The sequence below is a fragment of the Rhinolophus sinicus genome, linkage group LG06 (assembly GCF_036562045.2).
Source record: "Rhinolophus sinicus isolate RSC01 linkage group LG06, ASM3656204v1, whole genome shotgun sequence".
NCBI lineage: Eukaryota > Metazoa > Chordata > Mammalia > Chiroptera > Rhinolophidae > Rhinolophus > Rhinolophus sinicus.
In genome coordinates this window covers 48425211-48441969 of record NC_133756.1, presented here as the reverse complement: position 1 = coordinate 48441969, position 16759 = coordinate 48425211, and the positions used below count along the sequence as shown (strand labels likewise).

At 43.4% G+C, this 16759-nt stretch overlaps 1 long non-coding RNA gene across 1 annotated transcript; it reads left to right on the top strand.

The window, feature by feature from the left end:
• The first annotated feature begins 8706 nt into the window (after positions 1–8706).
• LOC141572125 (uncharacterized) lies at positions 8707–13364 on the top strand. Its single transcript, XR_012497292.1, has 3 exons — positions 8707–9089; positions 9380–9516; positions 13289–13364. It is a non-coding gene; the product is annotated as an uncharacterized LOC141572125 (long non-coding RNA).
• Positions 13365–16759: the final 3395 nt, after the last annotated feature.

The following is a 16759-nucleotide window of genomic DNA, read 5'->3' as shown; positions in this document are numbered from 1 at the left end:
TGTCTCAGCCATGTCTCCATACATGTTTTATTCCTGTTAGCTGATGTACTGAGGAGGCCTGCAACATCTATAAAGTAGGTGGATCTGGCCTTGGGTGGCCCCAGCCTTGGCTGGCAACATCTTGTTTCTCTCTTGATGACAACCCCTCCCATCGAAAGCCCCTCCTTGCCCTCCAGCCTAAGGAAGTTCCTGGCAGGAACTTCAAGGAAGAGAAAAAAGAACCAAACTGGAGTAGGCCAGGCCTAGGAGTCCAGAGAGAGCTACGGGGTTGGGGAACATGGAAATGAGGTTTAAGGGCCAATATGTAAAGATGCAAGAACAATCTGAGCAGTGGGAAAAAGGACTAGAGGAGTGTGTGATAGAGACTGGTAATTCTTCCCTTCCTCCTTTTAGTAATAGACCTTGGGAATTTTACCTGGCACGTGGAGACTACATTTCCCAGCCTCCTTTATAGCCATAGGAGTAAGTTCTGGCCAACGGGACATGAATGGAAGTGATATGAACAAATCACATGCCCTCCTCTTCTTTTGCTGCCTTTCTGTGGGTTGAAACCTAGACCTGATCTTGGTGAGGCAACTTCAGTCATGAAGGCAAAGGCAAGCCCTTGGGTCGGTGAAGGAACGAGCTAGAAGTACCCTGACTTCCTAAATAACCTCACCCTAGGCTACTCACTTACCTCTGGATTTTTACTTGAAAGTCCTATAAACTTCTACCTTAACTGTTTGATCCTCTAATTAAAGCAGCATAGCCTGTACACACTTGTCATTTGTCCAAAAGGAGCCCAATATCCAAGTCCAAGAATGGAATTACTGTAGCCAGAATCCTAGCCAGCAGGCCACCAAATCCAGAAATCCTGATTGCTACTCTAGGCCTTCTCTGAGGGGTCATGGGACTGGTTTTCTGGGTTTCAAAGGAAAGACAATGGGTTTCTGGGTGCAAATGTCTGGGGTGAATGGGGAAATAAAGTGGTCCCAACAGAGAGAGCAGAGAGGGCCCTCCCCAGATACCTGGGACCAAGTTCAAGCTGATGCAGATGGTGTTTCCCAAAGATCACAGAACAGCTATGATTTGTAGAATAGCTCACTCCTGGGGAAAAACAGGACCTGGCTTTGTTCTCCACTACATGCCTAGTTTTTGGCCTGGCACACAGAAGGAGCTCAATAAACATTGATTTGAATATCAATTGAATGAGTAATGAAGCTTATAAATGTTGAGCTCTCCAAAACAGGGACTGTTCTGGAAACAAAGACCCAACATGGAAAGGCAGGAGTTGGCTCTGCTTGGCCAGTTTCTTCATGGGATGTCACTCTGAAAACTCAAGAGGCTGCAAAAGCTCTTTGAAGACAAGCTCCTCTTTGGGAATCCCTGGGTCACTTCCCAAACTTTAGGAAAGAGGTTGGAGGATTTTAAAAAGTCTTTGGCTTTGGAAAAACTGATTTTAGGAAACTGACACTGAGCCACTGTAGATCTGAATCGAAAAAGTTGCTAAGGACACAACACATTTCTTTGTTTCCTCATTTTGGCTGCCTCTCTCTCTGTTTGTTTCTATGTATTAGGTAGATCTGCTATGTCTCCCAGTCTTGACCAGGTGGCCTTATGTAGTAGGTGTCCTGTGGGGCCCATGGCACAGTCTCCCTGATCACCAGCACTGAATGTTCCAGGAATGTCCCTTGTGTGTGTTGTATATGCCCTCCGTTTATAGTTGAGCCTTAATTGCTATTGGCACATCAGTGGGGGGGATTGACCCTTAAGCTGACTGGGTTTGGCCACGTCCACAGCTGATGGGCTGCTGTGGGGGGGGGCTTAACCCACTGAATGGGATTCGTCCCAGTGGGTTCTGGTGCCTGTTGAGACCAGCTTTTGGGTGTGCCTCTTGTGGGGTTAATTGGATAGTACTCTGCTGTGGTCTGAAGACAACCTCCAAGTATGTTGGTTATGGGCCCTCTTGCGAGGGGCTGTAGTGCAGGCCCAGGTCAGCCACTGCCTGTGACCAGCCGGGGACTACCTGATAAGAGCTACAAAGTGATCCATGGTTGTTCGCTGCCTCTGCTGATCCTGGAGGACCATGGGAGAGGTCACGCTGTGAACCGAGGATGTCTGCCACAGTCCCGGACCTGGGGTAGCTCCAGGACACCCTGAGGCCTGCTGCCACCTGCTGGCTCCCTTAAGGTTCAGCCATTGATAAAGCCTCGTGAGTATGCAAGTTGGGTGAGGCAGAGTCTCAGGGAGTCACTAGAGTGGAAAGAGTTGTCATCATCAGGTTATGTAAATTCTGGTTTGGTGCCAGTGCTGAGCTTGAAGCTACTCAGCAAAAGTCTCAGAGAACACTGAGGCCAGTTCCTGCCAGCCTGGGGTCTGTAGGACTCTAATAGTTGTCCAAGAAAGAGTGCAATGCAGGCAGGCTCGCTATTCTTAGGGAAAGTATCTCTGGCGTTGGGGGAGTTGGGTAGGGTGGGATCCCAGTGAGTCAGACGGGCGGAGCTGTGGAGCTCACCAGGCCAATCAGATTGGATTTGGCTGTAAATGTAGGAAGAGGGCTCAACACATTGAAGATGGAATTTGCCTGCCTGCTGCATGGAAGAAGGACTTCTCACAGGGAAAATGTAGTCTGTTCTCCAGCCCTTGTTCCAAAGTGACAAACTCCATCTGCCCCTGTATGTCTCTGACAGCCCCTGAGTTACTGTCCCTTCACTGGAGCCCAAGGTGAGTGCCTGGGAGTGAGAGAGTCTGTGCGTGGGCCCTTTAAGAGGATGCCTGGGTTTCCTGCCGCCTTCCGACCCACGGACCCACGCAGATGGTCAAATTCCCTGCTGTTTTTCACAGGCAGGTGTTGCAGGGGCTTCTCTTTCGGGCACCAGTACTCTGGGCTGGGGAGCCTGGTATAAGGTTAGGGTCCCTTGCTTCTCTGAGGGGAATCTCCGTGGCCAAGATAGCCCTCCCAGTTTTCAACCACCCCACAGAGAACGTGGATCTGGGGTTAGCCAGATTCACGTCTGCACCCCTCCTACCAGTCTTGATATGGCTTCTTCTCTACATTTTTAGTTATAAAACGAAGTCAGCCAGACTTCAGATGGTTCTTCAGGTTGATTGTTCTATTATTTAGTTGTAATTTTAATATGTTCACAGAAGGAAGCAGGCATAGTGTTTATCTACTCTGCCATCTTGGATCTTTCCTTTTATTAATCTTAATATTTGCCCTTTTCCTCTTAGAGATTTCAGATCCCATCTGATGCTAGAGTTGGATTGGATAAGTCTGTTAGCCTCTGTGAGTCTCAAATGCTTCATTTATAAAATAACGTACACCTACACCTTAAGGTAATTTCAGATAATATGCATATTTCTATTCTATATATCTGTGATACATTGAAGGTGTTCAATAAACATAACTTTTCTTCCATCCTGGTCAGGCCTGTCCCAGAAAGCAGCACATGGACATATATGGAAAAATCTAGCTCTGGTGTGTAAGCCCAGATAAGGAGAGACGCCCCAGTGCTGGTTTTTAGGGCCCTGCGCATGAGCCCTGGGCATTGCGACTTGCTGAGTGGCAGAATTGTCATCTCACTCAGTAGCATAAGTTATTTCTGGAATCTGATGTGGTTAGAGATATAAAAGACAATAATATCACAATTCGATGATATATCACAATTCGATGATCTTTCTACCTGACATATATCTGAGACCTCCATCTATGATTGTGCTGTACGTAGCCAAGTACAACTGCACATGTTGTCCCAGGCATATCGCCCCACGATCTGGTCTAACTCACTTCCTGTCTCCCTGTCTCTAACCCTTTGTATTCTTTTCCATTTATCTTCCTCTTTTCATCCTTTCACATAAATGAAGATAATAGTAATACTATGAAGTTGTTAAGTAGATCAAAGCAGATGTGTCTAAAGTGCTTTCTTAACTATAAGGTGCTATATAGAACTTATGTTTTATTGTTTTATTTTTTAGTACAGAAACTAGCCTGTATGTGTCACATACCATCAATTAAAGTGCTGGTTTAATTTATTTGGGGATTTGGTGGGGGTTTTTGTTTGTTTTGGGGGGTTATTCTTATTTGTTTGATTGGGTTTGTTTTTTGTTTGTTTTGTTGTATTCTTTTTTGTTTCAGGGTTTTTTGGGGGGTGTTTTATTTGTTTGGGGTTTTTTGTGTTTGTGGGCTTTTTGCTTTTTTGCTTTTTTGTTGTTATTGTTCTTGTTTCTGTGCACATTCCAGTCCATAAGGGAACTGGTGGTATTTTAAAAACCTGGCTGGTCTCTCAGTATGGCTGAAACAGGGACATGAGTTTCCTGAGAGCTAATTCTCACTCTGCAGCATACCGCCTAGACTTGCTCAGGTGAGAAGTGGCTCAGCTACCAATTCACACCCGGCACTCAGAGTGTCTGTCCTTGGGACTTTTGATTTAGGGATTGTATTCAGAAACCACAGAGTGTTTCCTTTGTCCTAACATATAAGACTTGTCTCTTGAGAGTGGCAGTTGCATGGGCCTCTGACTGAATCTCAAACTCAGCAGCAATGGAGGACTCTGAGGTGCCCCCACCCAGGACCCTGTTGGGGTCTCAGTAATGATGTTTTGCTTCCCAGCCTGAGTTCTAAACCTATTGAGAAATAAGACAAAATACCAAGTAGTTAGAGGCCAAAATATTGCATTTGTTACTGATAAAGTTCAGGTTGAATGCTCTAAATTGTCTCTATAGGCAAACGGAACCTCAGCTGAAGTTACAAGGCACTGCTGGACCACAGCAAGCCTCTCTCTGCTGGGCCAGAGAGTGCCCCTGAGGGGCTGAGCAGAATATGTGCTCAGAGAAGTGAATCTGCTCCCAAGAGGGAAAAGTGAGGCCCAGAGCCAAGCTCCCAATTTTTCTTACCAAATTCACCAAGTAGAAGGAACTCTGCCATAAACTACTCCTAGCCAAGTCTTCCTGAGGCAAATGTTTATAGAATGACAATTTCCTTTAAAAAGGACATCTGGTTACCCTGTAATCCATTCTACTCTGACATAATAATTAAAACACCTCTATTCCATGCTCTTTCTGGTGTTTACCACAAACCCAACTTGCGTTCTGGCATTCACACCTCCTACCACTACAGTCACTTCTTCCGTTTACCTAACACCCAACACCCACTCACCACCAGCTGTAGTCTGAGGACACGCAGAACGCAGTGGCCTGAGTTAGCATTTCCTCTTCAACTATTTAAATGCGCCAACCTGTTCCTCTTTTGTCCTTACATAGACACAGTCTCTTGGCAGTTTCCATATTTTTGGACTTCAATGTCATTAAGTGTCACATGGACACACAACAACAGTAAATGGAAAACCTAATCATTGTGGGTTTTTTAGTCTGTCCCATTCAAGTGAGTCATAGCATTAAGTAAATATACCGTTTCCTTTAAACCCTTAATCAGTTACATAAGAACCAAAGAGTTCACTCTGACCCTGTGTTATGTTAAGGCTTTTCCCTGTTCTGTAAAAGTTTCAACCTTGGATTATACATTTTCAGGGATGATTACCAATTCCTCCCTTTGCCCCCAGTCTTTCTCTGAGCATTTTGTGTGTGTGTGTGAATGTGTGTGTGTGTGATGTTTTTGTTTTTAATATCAGCATCCTAGTCCTGCAAATAAATGTCACCTTTCCTGTTTTCTCAGCAACTTGAATCAATTCCAATTTTCTATTGGGTTTCCCTGTTGGTGTTTGGCATGTGTGCGTTGCTAGATGGTTCCTATGAGCTTCCCACTCTGTTTTGAAGGCATCTGAGATAAAGAGCATTACACTGGAAAGAAACTGAACTTTCTGATCCTTCAGAGGCTCAGTCTTCTCCTTCAAGGACCCAGGTAATGGCAGGTGTTGAGGAGAAACTGGCAGGTAGTTTCAGCCTCCTGTGTGCTCCCATCATCTTCCCAACAACACATGATGCTGCCTTCTGCTCTGTACACACGCCCTGTATTTTAAAGACTTGGTTCTCTTTCTCCTTCTCTACTCTGTGAATTCCTCTAAGACAAAACTCTGTCCCATTCTTTTGATCTGTTTCAACCAGCTCCTGACTCCTAGCGGGAGCTCAGTTAAAATTTAAGGAAAGAAAAGAAGTGAGGGAGGTCAGAGGGGAGGCATGGGGTCCCAGGACCCTTGAATATACTAGTACCCCTCTCTAAAAAGCTGTTCCCACACAATATCCCCCAGCTAGTTCCTGTGTCCATCCAGCGTCCGCCCCCCCCCCCACTCCGCCCCAGAGTATCCTTTCCTGACTTTCTTCCTAAAGGAGCCACCGCACACTGGCACACATGTATACATGCACACAATCCCTCTATCCTCCTTCCCTGTTGTATCTACTTCATGGTTCTCCACTACCTGAAATTATTTTAGCTGTATATTTATATATTGCCTGTCTCCCTCCACTATAACGTAAGATGCAGCAGTTACTATACCTTTACTGTCTTAAATAGTGCCTGGCCCGTCCATGCTAAGTGCCTCACACGTTTTAATTGAATGAGGCAATGGAGTAAAAGAGGCAGGAAGGAAGCGAGTGTCTCCTTTCTCCCTGATGCCCTATTTGATCAACTTGAAAATGTAGAGCAGTGGGAACCTACGTGGAGAAAAGGGGAGCTGTTCTTCTGCCCTTTGCTGACCTGTCCCCTTGGCTGTTCTATGCAGACCTCAGGGCCGAGAAGGTATCTTTAGTGGGAGAACAGGTGAGGAAAGTGAGAAATGTCTCAAGCTATTTATCCTCCAAGATGTAAAGAAAGAATGCTGTAAGTAATGTGGCGATGCAGAGCTCTGGAGCCAGCCTGGCTACGCTTCCCGCCATGCTGCTGTGTGTGGTAAGGGCAGGCTGGGCTTCTGTGGATAATGGGGACACAGTTTGCAAACTCTCACAGGCATTTGAGAAGATGGGAGGGTTTATTTTAGATACGTCACGGCACCCATGAACAGGTGGTATAATGAGGCCTCAGGAGGGCCTGGAGTCAGACTTGGAAAGCCAGAGCCCAGAGGCTGCAATACGGCTACTCCTCTAGTCACATGGTCGTCATCTGTCTTTCACTCTGTGTCTGCTTCCTTCTCTGTTCTCCCTGCAGACCTGTGCACAGAACCAAATAGGGCTGCTCAAGAGGCTTGAGGCCCATTTCCCAAATTCCCACGGGCAAATCTGATAGGTCCAGCTTGGGTCAAGTGTCCACACCACTTCCAATCAGATATGGGGGGTGGGGTCACATTGTACGGGCGTGGCAACTGGTGCAGGATGCAGAGAAGGGGGTATGTGGCTCGTGATCACCCCAAAACACACCATCTTTATACCTTTGTCAGCAGATTGTATGCTCCAGACTGCAAAAATATCTAAGATGCAATTTAGTGTCATTTCCTTTCAAATGTCCAGATATTTTCCATTTGTCTTCTCTGTCATTAACCCACAATTACCTAGTACTGGAAGCATAAAATATAAAGGGCTGCCCTCTGAAATATTTTCTGGGTCACTAGGGCATTAAACACTTGTTTCCAGTGTAAGTGGACCTAAAGCAGCGGTCATGAGTCAATGACAGAGAAATGTGTGCTGCCTGAAATCAGCCTAAGGAAGGCAAATGTTACAGAAGTCCTATGGGCAGCTTTCCCCCTTCCCTTTTCATTGATTTTGGGACGTGAGAAAACAACTCCTGGAATGTACCCACTGAGTCCAACCACCTCAACAAAACAGATGGTGTATCCTGAATCTACCCATAACACACCTTTGCATGAGGTAATTATGAGGCCAGTTCGCACAGCCTTATGCTTCTCTCGCAGACTATTTCTAATTCAAATGGTTTTCTGGCTATGTCTTCTAAGTGTATGCAACACAAGACGACACTAGGTGAGATCGTACCTTGGGTTTTTTGAATACTTGGTACTTTTCAATCGATTTACCATTAAGCAAAATGCTCCTCTGCCGTGGGAAGCCTATTTAATAGACTGGGGTGAGGCGGGATGAGGGTTGCAACAAAGTCACTTCAAAAAGAGAAGTTGCACATTCATGTAAGATTTGTCATAACTGTGGATGGATTTCCAAAGATGACATTTCCTGTGGAGAAATATTCCTACCCTGAGAAGTGTAATGCAGGTGTGTGTCCACCATTGTCCTGGCTTGTTGAACAATTTAGGGCCAGTTCTGACTGGTCTCACGGCACTACTTACCCAGGTACTACTCCATGAAGACCCTCTAGGTGACCAAGACTTCGATCCTGGGGCTTTTAAGTGTCCCAGGTTATTGGAAGGGAGCTTCCCACGTGGTATGGATCGGGCAGAGAGCTGAACAAAATCCTGAGGCACAGCTAGTTGTCTTTGGACCTAGTTAATCATCACTGTGACTGAAACCCACAAGCAACCCTCACCCTTGGTGAACACGTCTAATCTAGGTCCTTAGGACAAATGGAAGTCTCCAGGGATGTGAACTGATGGGCCATGGTCCGCGGAGCACAGCTATCTCTCTTTCTGTCCTTGAGGTCCTTCCTCTCTCCCCATCCCCCAGCCTGTGGAATCTTCAATCTGAAAGGCAGAGCTCACTTTGCAATTATGCAGTTATGCATCCGGCTCTTTTCTGTCAGACACCTGCACCAATGACTTTTGACCTTAAACTACAAATTTGCCTCCTTTATTCTCTGATTGAAGAGTGATATCCTTCCCCTAAAGCACTAGATGACTCATATCTAGTTTTCTGAGCTAGGAGGAAGATCCTCGGGGTACAAGTGAAGAAAATCAGAGAGTGCTAAGTTGGAAGGGTTGTGAGGGTTGGGGTGTGTGTGAGAACACAAAACTAATTCTTTAAAACATCTGACCCCATGTGGATTAGGCATTGCGCCCGTAATATAAGGTTTGTTATGGTAGAGCTGTGTAGTCTTGTTCACATGGTTTCTTGCAGAGCTGAAGCACAGACATGTGGACCTTACACAGAGGAGAAAGTAGCTAGCCTTGCTTGGTTCAGCACGATTTGGGAAGAACTATGGCTGTCCTGCTGGAGAGTTGACTGAGGAATCCAGATCTTGGGAAATGTACTGGTATTAAGCCTCGCATTCTTTAGTCTTTTGAAGACCATCATGTCAGACCTCACCTCTAGCACTGAAGGTATGTTTTCCCCTTGGAGGGATGTGCCTGTCAATCATTTCTTGGGTAAGCTGAGCTAGAGCTGAGTGAAGGGGAAAAAATAAGCAAATGCCTTCTCATTTTGCCTGGGGTAAGTCAGGCCTAGATTCTGAGGATGAACTTGAATGGAGCCCTCCTATTTGGGGAGGTGGAGTTTGTTGATTAGGGTGGCTTTTGCTATGGGAGGTAGGAATGAGAGAGTGTACCAGGCACTGTCTATGTCCTTCTAAAATGCCTGGGCACCCATCGCTTCTTACTGACTCCCTGCCTAGGGCTGCCTCCAGCTAGGAAGCACACTCGGCTTTGCACGTGGCAGCTAGAAGTACCAGGAAGACAACACCCCCCAGGAGAGTGGCCCGTGATGGTTTGGTGCAGGCAGATAAATCTACCCACTTTCTTCAATTCTCAGGTAAGACAATTCTGAGGCCTGTTCTACACCAGCACTGTCCTGTAGAAATGTAATATGAATCACATATTAATTTTACATTTTCCAGTAACCACATTTTAAAAAGTCAAATGAAACTGGTGAAATGAATTTTCATAATATATCTTGTTTAACCCGATATATAAGATATTATCGTAACAATATGTAATCAATATAAAAGTTATCAGTGAGATATTTTACATTTTTTTGTACTAAATGTTAGAAAGCCAATGTGTGTCTTACATGTAGAGCATATCTCATTTCTGATTAGCTACATTTTAAATGCCCAGCAGCCACGTGTGGCCAGTGGTTACCGTACTGGCCAGGACAGGTCTATATTGTCTCTCAAAGGTGGCCAATGGGATTGAGCCCAAATGGCCCACAGTGATAATCTTCTCTTTACGCACTCTATCTAGACTTTCTTTTCCCTGAATGACTTCTCCACTCTCTTACTGACGCTTCCTAGGGTTATCTGCCAAATGAGCTGCTTGCTCAAACCTGTGCCTGAGTCAGTTTCTGGGGAACACAACCTAAGACATGATGGATCTAAGCCTGTAAACTCTAAGCGTAGCCACATCTCACGTTAGTTGTTCAATTATTATCAAATTTGAACTCTCCTTGTTATTTTTATATGGGGTATATAAATGCTAAAAATTACAGCAAAGTGTATTATATGCTGTGACAACCTAGGGGAAGTGTCTGTCTATTCTCCAGCCTAAGAGCAAAGGACAGAACCATGTCCCCTCCCTGGAGGCCAAAATGGTGGTAGCAGTAGCAGCACCCGTGGAGATAACTGTGCCCAGCAGAGAGGCAATTTCACAAGGGCCACCAACCACAATGTGACTGAGTGACAAGGAGGCTGGGGCAGAAGAACACGAGGGACCCACTTGCTTTCACACAAGATGGCCTTGGGGACCCTCAGACAAACCAGAGGACAGTTTCCAGCCATAAAACCTAAAAGAGTATAAACTAACACAATTCTATATTTAAAAGAAAATTTAAATGTATAGGCAAAAGCGGTAAAGTCAGGACACGTTAGTGGCATGTGAATTAAGTCTCAATCTGCTGTTTTAGTCAGCATGACTTCCGAGTATCCTCCGTCTGTGCCTCTGAGAGCAACTAAGAAAAACAATGGCTGGTTGAGATATAGATCGACTCTGGCAGTATTCATAAGTTCCCTTAGAAAAGGTGCCTGTGTGGGGTCACGACTTACAATGATGTCAGACAACACTTAATACGTAAAACAGCTCTGTCAGGGTGTGGAGCAAATGGGAGAGATCAATTTTATGTGAGTACGCATGAGCACTAAAATATCTCTAGAAGAAACCTGACTCTAGAATGTCCACATATTATGTAGCAGAATCTTTTGTTGTATATTTATCTACTGTGTTTCCCCAAAAATAAGACTGGATCTTATACCGTATTTCCTTGAAAATAAAACCGGGTCTTATATTAATTTTTGCTCCAGAAGATGCATTAGGGCTTATTTTCAGGGGATGTCTTTTTTTTTAATGTACAACAATCTACATTTATTCAAATACAGTCATGTCATCTTCTTCTGGAACATCGTCATAAGGTACTAAATGCGTCCATCTGGGTGACGATCTTAACTGGGGCTTCTTTTCAGGGTAGGTCTTATTTTCGGGGAAACATGGTATTGAAAATGGAAAATTCCTGCCTGCTCATTTGTATTCTGTCTCCGATTCTCTTAGGCAGAGTGGAACAGTCCTTTGAGAACTTTATATTTCCAGGCACATTTTTTTTTCTCAAGCCATCATCCTCACCAAATAAAAGCCAGTATATTTCAACTTCCATCAGCCAGACATAATAAATTAAGAAAATATCATACAGAAGATTAGTCTACCCTTGCATCTTTATTTCCTTAACTCCCAAAACCATGTGTCTTCATTAGCTTTTCCAAAAATTGAATTTAAAATAACAAAAATAGCAACATTTCACTTTGGCTCCCACAGCACACTCTCCTGAAAGTACTCTCTCTAATGTCACCAAAGATCTCATATTTTAAAACCAGGGGTCCTCTCTCTGTTTTCCTTCTACTTGAAATTTCTGCAGCATCCAACATATTGAACAACCTTTTTTTGTTGTTCATTCCATTTCAATAAATATTTATTTAGCACCTACTATAAACTAAGCACTGTTGAATGCATCAAAAAATAAAGCGAAGACCTCTGCCTTGATGGATTTTATATTATAGCAAGGGAGACATCATAAGCCATAAGCCTCAGTAAATGTAGTTTGTTAGAAGGTGGAGACCAAACTGCCTTTCTGAGCAGCAAGGAAAAGGACTTGGCTTCACAGGCTGGGAGTGTGAGTCAGAGGCCTGAAGACAACAGAAAATTATAAAGGGGAGGAGGACATGTGATTTCCACCTGAAGTATCCCCACACAGTCAGTAAGTTCCTAAGAATCACAAGATGCCAAGTGTAATTGGATTTCTTATGGGAAACAAAGTTGGAGTGTTGCTTCACACCTGGGTCTGGCAAGTTCCATTGATTCTCTCCAATTCACACCGTCTGTCTCTCGCTACTACACCGCTTTATGAGTTCAGGGTCTCAGCCTTCAAGCCACCCTCCCTCCAGAGCCAGTCTTACTCTTCTCTACCCAGTCCCCTATATTGCCCAGAGGATCATTCCCTCAGATACAAATCAAATCTTCTCACTGCCTTTTTCCTACAATAGAGCTCCTGACATTGGAAATACGCTTACCAAAGATCCCCTGATAATATATACACCAAGAGACACAGGTTTATTTCTCAATAGAATCATATCTAAAAAAAAGTACAACAGAATCATTTTGCCTCTCAAAAAAAGAACAAAATGCTATTCCAATCTTTTTTTAAAGTTTGATGCACTTTTCACAGCTGTTGAAACTACTTGTAGTTGAAATAAACAGCAAAGATTCTAAGAAACTGCTGGTGGTTGATAGAACTAAATTAATTTTGACCACAGTCCCGGTTATCACAAGTGGTTGGTTTTGGGTTTTTAGGGCTGGCACCAAGCAGTTTAAAGCACGTGATTCTAGCTCAACTAGGTACACAATGCCCAGAAACACAGAATCAACTATTATTCTTCAGCAATAAAGAGTTTTCTTTCTGCTCTGAAGGTAGATCAACAGGGTGTAGGTGCTGCCCAGAGAGAACCGGCATCTAGGGAGATGGCCTGGGGGCTGAGTTTCCCCAAGGCAGCACAGTTGAGGGGGAAACTGCATTGTGGCCAAGGAGAATCAAGGTCATCAAGAAGAAGGTGCTGACAAGCATCACTTCTGAAGGATGAGTTAATAAAGACAATAAGTCTCAAAAATAATAGTGATAATTGCTAACATTTGCTTCCTATATGGTATATGCAAGAAAGTAAGCATTTTACAGGCATTCAATCAATCTATAAAGATAAGATGTTGTTATGTCTAATCCTTTATATATTAGCATTTCCCAACATTCTACCTTTACTCCTCTTCACATATTTAAGCTTTTTTTCCTGGGTGAATGAGAAACCTGGGGCATAGAGCAGTTAGGAAACTTGCCTGAACTTGAACAGTTACGCGGTAAAGGATTAACTCAAGTCCAAGTGAAGTAAGGCTGAAAACCAGAGAATACGGTGTGAGTCACAGACCATAAAGATGGAGGTCAGGATGGAGGCTGGGCAAGGGATGGGTTGGGGCAAGTGGGTTAGAGCTGAGGCCAGGAACAGTCATGGAACGCTGAATTCATTAACAAGAGTTAATTAATTCTCCTTCATTAGCTGCATCCTGGTGTGTCACAGAAGTAAGAATGGCTGCTGAAAGGAACCATAAAGGACTGGATGGGGGTAATGGAAAAGTTATGCTGACATAAAGAAATTAAAAATAATATTTTATTTTATTTCACTTTATTTTATTGTGGAAAGAACATTTAACATGAGCTCTACCCTCCACAAAATTTTAGGTATACAATACAGTATTGTTAACTTATCAGCATAATATTACTCAGCAAATCTTTAGAACATATTCATCTTGCATAACCGAAAATGTATACCTCTTGAATAGCTTTTATTTAGTCAGTCAGTCATTCAACATGTATTTATTGGACACCTACTGCCTTAGTCTGTTCAAGCTGCTATAACAAATTACCACAGATTGGGTGGCTTATAAACAATAGAATTTTATTTTTCACAGTCCTGGAAGCTGTAAATCTGAGATCAGGATGCCAGCATGGTCTGGTCCTGGTGAGGGCGCTCTTCCAGGTGGCAGACTGCTGACTCTTGTTATCTGAGGCTTCACATGGCAGAAAAAGCAAGAGAGAGCTTTATGGAGCCTCTTCTATAATCCCATTCATGAGGGTTTTGCCCTCTTGACCTAGTCGCCCCCCCCCCAAAGACCCCACCTCATAATACTATCACATTGAGGGTTAGGATTTCAACGTATGAATTTTGGGGAGACAAAAACATTCAGTTCATATCACTTGCTATGTGCCAGGCGTTCTTCTAGGAGCAGTGCTCTAAACATGCTGGCCTTACCAAAGTTACAATCTAGTTGAATAATAATAGATTAAATATTAAATATTAAAAATAGTAGAACTGATGATGATTGCCTGCTCTTGTCAAGGCAAAACCCCCGGGGAACTGGATTAGGAAAATCAGAAGAAAGATAAAGGAAACAAACAACCACTTCCTATCCTGCAGACCAAGGCCCTTCCCCTATCTAGCAGAGATCCCCAAGGTACAAATGACTCTGGAGTATGAACACGGTCTTTCAAAGGCTTAGAGTTCTGGCCACTGTCAACATCATTCAGGCCAACTATCTCATCTTCTGGTGTTTGAATCCCCTTTGATGGCTTCTTCATAGAAAAACTTGTCTGGGATATGCTTGAATACCTTGCAGAAAATAAAACTTTTTACTCCTCAGTATAACCCACTCCGGAGAAGTTCGGTTTGGGTTTGCTTTTGTTTGTTTTATATTAATCCCTATTAGAGTTCATCTTGACCCTGAGTCTGTCACTAAATGTATTTTATGTTCTCAGTTTTGGGTTCCCGACAAGTTCATTTTAAAAATACCTTCTGGGTCACTAGTTTTCCAATGATGCTCTATGAAACCCTGGGTATTGTGAGGAGGGTCTCAGAAGTGGTGGGGCTGGGCATGAGGGCAAAAGAGGAAGAGTCTACAGGCCCAGCAGGCAGGGCCTTCAGAACCCAACCTCTTCTCCACCTTCACCTGTTTTATCTTTTCAGCTTCCACAGAGGATTTCACTGGAAGAAAGGATTGCACAGTTAAAAAAAGTTTGACAATTCTTGCTCCGGATATTCATCCCCTAAAGTCATTTATATAAATGTTAAATCGAATAGAATTAAGAGCAGGGCACTAAGGCACATTTCCCTGCATGTTAATAGCAATGACTATTATCTTGGGTACAGCTGGAAAACTATCTATGAATCAACCTCACTGTCCCACAGGGATCCCCAAAGGTTACGAAATGTCTCCCTTGAAGCTCTCAGAGTGTGTCCTGTGTTTCACCATCCTGTTGAAATCATTAGTTCTCAGCCTTGACTATGATTCTAATGAATCATATGATTCAACTGGGAAGTTTTCAAAACTACCACTGCTCCTTGAAAGTTTAAACACAGAATTACCATGTGACTCAACAATTCCACTCCTGGATATATACCCAAGAGAAATGAAAACACATGTTCACACAATAACTTGTACACAAATGTTCATAATAACAGTATTATTTATAGTAGCTAAAAAGTGGAAATAATCCAAATGTTTGCCAATTTATGAATGCATAAACAAAATGTGGTGTATCCAAACAGTGGAATATTATTTAGCCATAAAAAGGAACGAAGCACTGACTCCTGCTACAACATGGATGAAACTTCAAAACATTATATGAAGTGAAAGAAGCCAAGCAAAGGTCATGTATCATTCCGTTTATATTAAATGTCCAGAATAGGCAAATCTACAGAGACAGACAGTGAATGAATGGTTGCCTAGGCTACGAAAGATGGGAAGAGTGAGGGTGAAGGATAAAGGGTACAGTTTTTTGGGTTTTGGGGGTTTTTTTAGGAGTGATGAAATATTCTAAAATTGATTGTGGTGACGGTTGCACAACTCTGTGAATATACTAAAAATTATTGAATTTTACTCTTTAAATAGGTGAATTGTATGATAAATGAATTATATCTCAACAGAACTGTTAGGAAAAAAACTATCACTGTTCAGGCTTCCAGAGATTTTAAAAAATTGGTCTGCAGTGGGACTGACCTGCATTATACCTCTTGCCTTGTCCCAGGAATGTTTGAGAATCCTAGCTCCTCTGAATCACTATGCTCTGAAGCAGTTAGCTCAGTCCACTGCTAGTAATTAAGAACACTGGCCTTGTTACCAGACGGAGCTGAGTTCGAATCCTTGTTCTGCTACTTGGTAGAAGAGTGGCTTTGGGAAAATCATATTTTCTAGCCTCAGATTTCTCATTTGTAAAGCCTACCTGGAAGGACTGTTTCAGGGATTAAATTGCAACAGCAAATGTAACGTGCTTGGCTCAAAGAGAGTATGAAATAAATTGCTAGTGATTGTTTCTTCTCAGGCAGCTGTACAACTGGGAGATCTAGCCCCTCGCTCAAGATTTCCCTGCTAGTAGATGGGATATTGTCTCCCTCAATTATGTTCAAGGTATCTTGTCCCATAAACACGTAAGCCTCTAATACCAAATTCCTGTCCTCATTCTCCAAACCAACAGTCTTCTAGGGGGAAGGCAGAGGAAATGATCCCCTCTCTCTGGGTCCCTCACCAGCCCCAACAATTACTAGTCTTAGGGTACACTTGTGAATGTCCTCAGAGAGTTTGTTCAGGTCCACGCTTACCAGCCGCACCCTCCTGGTCCTTCCTTCCTGAGCTGGAAGCCACGCCTGGGAGCAGGACCACCTCCAGTCTTCATAGACCCCTGAGCTAAAATGTCTGAATTCTACCACACATTGTCTTGCCATTAAAATCCAGGGGTGTCTGTCTCAGAACTGGCCAGTTTTTCCCCAAAAAATATTTACAGGAAACTTATAATTCTCAATCACTTGGAATAGAATTCATTGCCTAGCATACCACCTGGTATCTCACAGGAAGTTTTGTAATAAATTATTAAATAACGGTTAAAGTTCCACCTATTAAAATCCTCTGGCCCAGTTCAATGACACCTCTTTCAAATTGTCTTGTCTGTCAGAAATGGTTTCCTCTTCCCTCCCCCC